The sequence below is a fragment of the Chinchilla lanigera genome, unplaced genomic scaffold (assembly GCF_000276665.1).
Source record: "Chinchilla lanigera isolate Chin_1 unplaced genomic scaffold, ChiLan1.0 scaffold00177, whole genome shotgun sequence".
In the NCBI taxonomy this organism is placed as follows: Eukaryota; Metazoa; Chordata; class Mammalia; order Rodentia; family Chinchillidae; genus Chinchilla; species Chinchilla lanigera.
Window position 1 is genome coordinate 673,164 of NW_004955578.1, and position 6,000 is coordinate 679,163.

Sequence of the window (6,000 nt, forward strand, 5' to 3'; positions counted from 1 at the left end):
GCTCACACAGTTATGTAAAACACACATGCACACACAGAGGGACATATAGAAAGCCCACATGGAATAGGAGAGCCTTGCAAATGCACCAGGATGTTAACAGCAGTAGTGGTGTAGGGGTGGGGATAGTCTTTTTAAAAAGTTTTCTGTAGCTTCCAAACTGTGCTTAATGAATGCCAAAGTTTTGCTGTGCTGAGGATGGAACCTAGGTTCTCAAGAGTGCTGGGAAAGGGCTCTACCACTTGAGCTACCATGTGGAAATTTCCGCAACAGATACAAGGGGAGAGGATAGACTTACAGCTGACCTTCACTCAGCTTCAAGAGCTATGGTGTTTTGCCATTTCATCTATCCCTTCCCTATTCTTTGAATATTTAAAAAAATTAAAAGTTTTGGATATCAGTTCGGGTGGTGGCACACACCTGTTACTCCAGTGCTCTGGGAGGCTGAGGCAGGAGGATGGTGAGTCTGAGCCCAACCTGGGCAACTTAGCTACTTATCCAGACCCTGTGTCTAAATAAATAAGAGCTGGTGATATAGCTCAGTGCAAAGGCTCTGAGTTCAAGCCCCAGTTGCACATGCGCGCACGCGCACACACACACACACACACACACGGATGATGCGTATTATGTTGTTTCATTTTTATATATTCATCTAAATATTAATCATTTAGCTGGGCGTGGTGGCACATGCCTGTAATCCCAGCACTCCGGAGGCTGAGGCAGGAGGATCGTTGTGAGTTTGAGACCAGCCTGGGCTACAAAGTGAGCTCAAGGCCAGCCTGAACTGCAGAGCGAGACCCTGTCTCAAAAAGATCAATAAATAAATAAATAAATAAAATATTAATCATCTAAATAAAAGAAAGTGTACATTTCCTTAGGGAACCACAAGACCCTTAGTAAATCCAACAAATTGACTGAAATTTCTTAATGTCATCTCAGAGCCAGTCACCACATTTCCCAGACTGTCTCAACAACAAACTGCTACCATTCTTTGTTCAAAACGAAGTGGATTCCTTATATCGGTTTTTTATTATTATTCTTGTTTACATGGGTGAGTGCGTGTGCTCATGTTGTTCCAGGACTTCCAACAAAGGCAGAGGCCTGCTGAGAGACAACCCAGAGACTGCCAAGCCCCTCCCTTCCTTATATGTAAAATAACCTGGTGTGAGGGGCTGGGGATTTAGCTCAGCGGCAAAAGCGCCTGCCTGGCATGCCCAAGGTCGTGAGTTCGGTTCCCGGTACCGGAGAAAAACCAAAAAAATAAATAAATAAAATAAAATAAAATAAGATAACCTGGTGTGGTGGCCCATGCCCTAATCTCAGCACTCTAGGTAGCCGAGGCAGAAGGTTGTTGGGTTCAAGCTTAGGCTGCGCCACTTAACAATGAGACCCTGTCTCAAAATAAAAATTAAAAGTTAAGCCAGGTGTGGTGGTGCATGTCTGTAATCCCAGCACTTGGGAAGCTGAGGCGGGTGGATTGCTTTGAGTTTGAGTCCAGCCTGGGCTACAAAGTGAGTTGAAGGCCAGCCTGAACTGCAAAGTGAGACCGTCTCAAAAAGACAAAAAAAAAAAATTTAAAAGTGTTGAGAATGTAGCTCAGTAGAAAGGCTCTGGATTAGTCCTCAGTACTGGAAAAATAATTATTTAGAGCAGGCTAGCATGGTCATGGCTGAGGCAGGAGGATCACCTGGGACTTGAGACCAAGCTGAGCTACATAGTGAGACTCTGTCTCAAAAAGTTTTGTTACCAGGTAATGAAATGAAGAATATTAATGGCCTGAAAAGGATGCAAATTATATTTTCTTTTCTTGAGCCTCATCAGTACAAATTCATACCAATAAAAAAAAGAATTTTTAAATTAATATAGCAACCCCCAAAAGCATTAGTATTTATTTGAAGTTTGTTGATCTTTTTGTTTTGTTTTGTCTTTTTGAGACAGGGTCTCGCTATGCAGTTCAGGCTGGCCTTGAGCTCACTTTGTAACCCAGGCTAGTCTCGAATTTGTGATGATCCTCCTGCCTCAGCCTCCCCTTCCAGAGTGCTGGGATTACAGGTGTGTGCCACCATGCCCAGCTCAAAGTTTGTTGAAAAAGTCAAAATTTGAAGTTGGACCCTTTGGTTACAGTCTAATTAAACATTAAACTTTACATAAATGATTATGAGAGTTTTCTCTACTTGAGGAGAAAGTAATGAGGAGGGAGCTGGGGAGAGAGGGGAGAGACAGGAGGAGAGGCGAGGGGTGGGGAGAAGAAGGCGCCCCTCTGAGTATGATGGGGCCCTGAGCCCTGGGAGGGGGCGGTGCGCAAATCCCTTTCCCCTAATAAGAGGCCAGTGCGATGTGGGGTGTCACAGGAATGCTACTCTCCCACCCTGCTCCAGGGAACCCGGTCCCCCTACTGTGCCCCATCTGAGTCCCTCGGGCCTCCAGACCTCCAAAGCCCTCTCAGCTGTGGGGTCTGTAGAAAGGCAGGTTGTGAAGGGAGGGAGGAGCCTGTTTCCCCAGCTGGTGGGAACATGGAGGGGCTGCGTCTTGCTTTTGCCAGTGTTGTTTGTTTGTTTGTTTGTTTTGAGGCCTTGAACTCACTATGTGGCCCAGACTGGCCTAAAACTTCAGCGGTCCTCCTGCCTCAGCCTCCTGAGTGCTGGGTTTCACAGGCCTGTGCCACCACACCCAGACCCTTTCAGCCTTGTCCTTTCCCTCCACAGGCACTGTCACTGTGAACTTCTGACAGCATAGATTGCTTCTGTCTGTTCTGAATTTTATAGAAATGGAATCGGAAAATATGTCCTCTTTAGTGTCTGGCTTTTTTCACTCAGCACTGAAAAAAGTTCCTCCTGGTTGTAGTTATAGGTCGCTCTCCAGTCAACAGCGAGGGAGCACGCCTGGAAGAAAGGGGGAAAAGGGGAAAGAGTCCTCCCTGGCAGCCAGGACAGCCCGTGCAAAGGTCCTGAGGCAGGGACCCGCCTGGCATTTCACATCCCTGGGGCCCTGAGGAGTGGCGAGGTGGGGGCAGGGTGTGGGGCGAGGAGGTCAGCGAGGGAACGAGAAGCAGATGGCGCAGAGGCGCATGGAGACTTTGGCTTTGTCCTCGCGTGAGATGGAGCCATGGGAGGGTTCCAGCTGGGGAGGGGCTTGGCTGGAGCTAGTGTTCATCCGGGAACTTCTGGCTGCGGCAGGAGCAATGGGGGCTGGGGTCGGACCCGAGCCGGGAGGAGGGGGTCGAGGCTGGAGGCTGTGGGGGCGGCGAGAAGTGTTTGGACATGAAACTCATTTTTTCGTGTGTGATCAGCGATGTATTTTATTTACTTCTACCATTTTCCTTTGCGATTTGTCGTCCTCGGTTTTTTTCCCTGCTTGTTTCCTCTCTCGTTTGAGCTTCTTCGAATTGGCTGTGTTTCTCCTTTGCTTTTGTCATGTTTTCCTAAGCCCGCTTTCTCCTCTACTGCTTTGGAATCGATACACCATTTCCATTAAAATCGGGCTCAGAGTCGAATCAGGGGCTGAATCATCGCGGCCGTGCTACCTGGACCGCAGAAGGTGACAGGGACTTGGAGGCCAGTTTCTCTAGAAACGCTGGCGCTTTGCTTGGACTGCGAATGCCCGCTGGGTAACTCAAAGCAGGATAAAAAAAACCTGGCGTCTCTGCCTCCATTTTGTATGTGTCTCTTCTGCTCTGAGTCATTCTCTCCTGCAGTCACCTTGGATTCCAGGAAAAACAGGTCTGATAAATAAATATCTTGTGCCAGGAGTCCAAACTGCCCCTCAAGCTCCAAGCTCCAGCAACCCCTCCCCACCCCACCCCTGTTATAGGGGATTTAACCCAGCGCCTTCCCACTGAGCTATGTGCCCAGCCATTTTTTATTTTGAGACAAGGTCTTACTAAACTGCTAAACTCTGAGGACAGGCTCAGCTCAAACTTGCAATCCTCCTGCCTCAGCCTCCCAGAGTGCTGGGACTACTACAGTGTGACCCACCATGCCTGGTTTACAGCTAATTAATTAAGTAGAGACAAGATCTGGCCATGTAGCTCAGACTGGTCTTTAACTCACTATGTAGTCCAGGCTGGCCTTGAACGTGCAGGGATCCTCCTGCCTCAGTCTCCCAAATGCTGGGATTACAGGTCTCCACTGCCTCCATGACTGGCTTACAGCAAATTTCTTAATGGTCAATGAGGCCCCTGACCATCCTGAGAGAGTGACCATCAGGACCTCTGTTTGACCAAGACTGACTGTGCTTGCTTCCTCCTACCCAAACTCCTTGCCCTGCTTCTGGTCCCTCCCTATTTAAATATGAAGCTATTCTCAGTGCCTCTGAAGGCAGGACTGAGGATACCGGACCTCTCACTTTCTTGGTATAGTTGTACTGATTTTTTGTTTTGTTTTGTCTTTTTGAGACAGCATCTCTCTGTGCAGTTTAGGCTGGCCTTCAGCTCACTTTATAGCCTAGGCTGGTCTCGAACTTGCAACGATCCTCCTGACTCAGCCTCCAGAGTGCCGGGATTATAGGCCTGGGCCACCACGCCTGGCATTAGTTGTACTGACTAAAGTCCCTTCCCTACTCTGCACCATTATTTTTCTGTCTGCTCTTTGCAGGTGAGGGCCTGGGCCTAATACATTGGGAACCCCTAGAGTTGCACCTCGGGCCTAGGACTCAAGTAACAAGAGAACTTTCTCTTTGATCTCCCTGGTTCTACTTGTATTGGTGTTGCTCTACAAGATATCATGCCTGCCACGGTTTGGACGTGGTTTGGGCGCCCAAATGTTCCCATGTTGGATGTTTGGTCCCCGGGCCAGCCACCGTGTCAGTGTGAGAGGCCCCGGGACTTCTAGGGGGCGGGGCCTAAGGTGAAGGGACATCATCCTTGGAAGAGATGGAGCGAGTTCTCGCGAGACCTTGATTAGTTCTCCCGAGAGGGTCGTAAAAGAGAGAGAGACGAGTCCTCCGTGTGCTTTGGTCTCTGCCTCTCCCTCCCTGCCAAATGCCTGCCCGTGCTTCCTCCCCATCAAACAGGTGTCTGTGCCATGCTCTGTGACCTCAATAAACCTCCATTCGTTATGCACTACCCAGCTTCAAGGTAGTTTTTAATTTTTAAAATTTATTTTTGCAGTACTTACTGGGGATTATTGAATCTTGGGTCTTCAATCTGAGCTACATTCCCAGGCCTTTTTATTTCTTTTTATTTTTTGAGACAGGTTTCACTAATTTCCTTGGCTGGGCTTGAACTTGTGATCTTCCCGCCTCAGCCTCCCAGGGTGCTGAGATCACCGGTCCTTTTATTTTTATTTTGTTTTGTTGTGCTGGGGATGAAACCCAGAGCTTGCCCAGGGTTTTTTTTTTTTTTTTTAAATTTTTTATTTATTTTTTTTTATTTTGGTTTTTCTCCGGTACCGGGAACTGAACTCACGACCTTGCGCTTGCCAGGCAGGCGCTTGCCCAGGGTTAAAGCAGTGCTCTACCATGGAGCTACACTCCCAGCTTCAGCTTTTGTCACAGCAGTGGAAAATGGACTAGTTCTTTCGCTTTGTTTTTTTGAGAGAGAGTCTCACTATATAGTTCAGGCCGGCCTTGAACTCACTATGTAGCCCTGGCTGGCCTTGAACTTGCAAGGATCCTCCTACTTCAGCCTCCTAAGTGCTGGGATTACAGGTGTGGGCCACCACACCCAGAGGAAAATGGACTAACAGAAGGCCGCTCCTTTGGAAAAAAAAAAAAATTGTACTGAACCACATCCCTCAGCCCTTTTCATTTTGTACTTTGCGACAGTGGCTGAGTAAGTCACAAACTTGCCCGCCCTGTACTGGAACTTGCTATCCTCCTGCCTCAGCTTCCCAGAGTGCTGGGATTATAGGTATGTACCATCACACTAGACTCAAAGCTTCTCATTTTTAAAAGGTATTTTTACTTTTTCTTTTTTTTTAACAATAATGTCAAGCCAGGCATTGTGGCACACCCCTGTAATCACAGCCCTAGGGAGGCTGAAGCAGGAGGATCATCATGACTTCA